Source organism: Anopheles maculipalpis, chromosome 2RL, assembly GCF_943734695.1.
Source record: "Anopheles maculipalpis chromosome 2RL, idAnoMacuDA_375_x, whole genome shotgun sequence".
NCBI classification, from domain to species: Eukaryota; Metazoa; Arthropoda; class Insecta; order Diptera; family Culicidae; genus Anopheles; species Anopheles maculipalpis.
Genome location: NC_064871.1, coordinates 82,776,475 through 82,779,347, shown reverse-complemented (window position 1 = coordinate 82,779,347; position 2,873 = coordinate 82,776,475).

Sequence of the window (2,873 nt, the reverse complement as noted above, 5' to 3'; positions counted from 1 at the left end):
GGGCTAGATGTGCCTGTTTGATAATCACCACGTATCTTCCTGCCTGCATAATAAAATTAAACGCTGCCAGCTATTCTGTCACAAGCCCATGCGCTCGATACGCGGTTCGCTGCGAAGAAAGAGGCAATCCCCACTTTTGCAGGACATACCGACGTGTCCTTCACCTTTCAACGCCCGGTCCCGGTGTTGCACGATCCTCAGAAAAAAAGGGTTCGAAATACACCCAAACGTAATACGAGTGTGTGTCTGTGTTCGTCAGGTCTGACAACGATTCAAAGGATGTAAAGATGGGTTGCTCGATCGATTCCAGACTGACCCAGGGACCCGGTGTGTGCCCGAGTGTTGAACTGTAGACCGATCCCAGTGCTGAGCCGGAGGGCAAACGATTATCGTGATTTTGAGACTCGATCATAAACAAAAATACCTTCCCTCAAAGGTGGACGTTCAAAAAGAAGCAGAAGGTGGGAAGGAAGATTACAAGCAGTTTCTGACACGGCGTGTTGTGATGGTTTCAGAGCTGAAACGTGCTCTGTTTGAAGCATCTTGCTTGGCGAGAGACGAACTTGACTGGAGCTTGACTTGAAAACAATCTTTTTTCTCTTCTTTTTGAAATGTTAACGTCATGGGAAAAAGCTTCTTACGGGTGGAAAACTTATGCCCAATGGGTGATGGTTGAAATTCCCTCTGCTTAGCTCTTGCTCGTCTGCGCAGGTGGGGTGATGGGTGATGAAAAGCTTTCCTATGTTTGAAAAAGCTTTGACCGAACCCTACAAATGTGATGCTTGGTGTTGCTCACTCGGATTGTTGTTTTCGAACGAGCGACTCTCCCAAACGAAGCTGGCTTGAGTCAGTGTTACAGATTTCTGTTAGATTGATTGTTAAATATTTAGAAACACAATGCTATAGGCGTACACGATAGCTGAACATTCAACGAATGAATGTAATACACGGCCTCCAGAGAATTTCTTATGCTCCTTAGTTTAAAGATAAGTTATTTTTGGTTTCACGTCGGCCATCGTGTATTTTTATAATGTTTTTCATATCTTTCAATATTTATTTTTGACGTGGTTTTTCTACTCTGCAAATACTACTTGTAACTTAAGTTTGGAACAGGACTGGGACTTAAATCTCACGTGGACCGTTCTCCTAACCGTTCTTCTTACTCTTCTAATATGTGCTTTTAGCATGTCTAGTAAGCCATTCGATGGTCGGCGTTACCTAAAAGACTTTTAAGCCAAAAATAAGAATTACTCATTATGAAACAATAACATTGAATGCTGTCAGTCAGTTTGGTTCCTTGAAAAATAATGGCAGATTAGTCAAGTATACAAATTCTCTGTAAAATATATTTATTCTAGAAAGTATTCATTCCTTTATGCAGATTTTTTTCACAATTTTAATTAAATATTTTGCTGTTAATCGGGCGAGTCTAGATTGGCACAATTTAATTCAGAAAGACAGAAGAAAAGGATTAGAATCTGCAAAACGTTAGATTAAAATATCTCGTCATGTTTTGTTCATTCTGTGCTGTCTATCGATTAGTGAAATGAGTTCAATCAACAGTACGGACTTGTCTTCTTACGAGTTTGATAATAAGCGTTAAAATATATTTTTATCGGCTCAATTCCATTTGATCGATCGCGTTCTCCTGTAAGCTAACAACGAGCGAAAAAATAATTAATTGCAATGTTCGCATTTGGTGTCTCCTCAATCGGTGCATTCCTTACTTGCTTTATGGGCTTCAAACGACCTGGAGTAAATAAAATTTCACTGACTTTCTACACGCCCAAGAAATCACACATGCTCACTACCCAGTTAACAAGGGCAGCGCGTCCTTCGCAGCGAGCAATCATTGCCATTCTTCAGCAAACGATATACTTCCCGGTTGTTCGAGTTTCGGCATCCCTTGCATTCGTGTCCTTCTACCAAACAATTTGTACAAAAGAAAACTCTCTTTGACTCATCGTAAAACCATCATCAGCAAACAGCATGTAAAATGGAGAAACCCACAAAAAAATCATCCAGCCAAAACGAACCCAAGCAAATGAAATGTCGTTACTTTGCACATTTATTTGCTCCGATTGACCCTGCTCCTGACCATCAGCAACTGGCCAGACCGGTCACCAACTCCCCGCCCGCAAAACCTGAATTCCTGCCTGGTGCAGCCGTGTGTATAATTTATGTTCATGTTGCATTCGAATAAATTGATTTTCCTGCCTGCCATTTTCGGTGCAGGAAAGGGCACACAAATTTTAGCAGCATCAATTCCCTTTGCGTTGCCTTTTTCTTCTCGCCTTCCACCCTCTTTTTATCCCGTTTGCAGAAAGGATGTGTTTGTATTTAATGTGTGAGAGTGTGTGTGTGTGTGCTTGTATTTTACTCACCTCATTTTTTCTTATCCTTGTGGTTGTACTCATTTTTGCTTCCTTTTTACTTTTGTCCCTCCCATCTGGGGCGCTGTTCCAATTTCAGATTTTCGGGGGCTTATTTATCCCGTGACAACGACACAACACAACAGGTCAAGTGAAATTCTTTCGCACCCTTCACGCATCCCTCGGAACGCATATGCTCCGTGTGTGCGTGTGTGTGTTTGTGTTTGTAGAGAGAACATGTACACTTGGTAAACGAATACAAAAATCGGTACAATTGGCCCAAATTTGGAACTCCAGTCTTAGCACACGACAGTAACAAACGCGATACTTCACGATACAAACGCTCCCGTTGTTTTTCCCTCCCCATCGGAACGGAATGGATACCCGGTGATAGTTGGAGTCAAAGAGAGTAAACGCGCACAGCAAAAAACCATGACACCGCCATGAGTCATACGACAGTGTCAGCGAGCGTCATACAGGCGGTTGGATCGCCCGGCACGG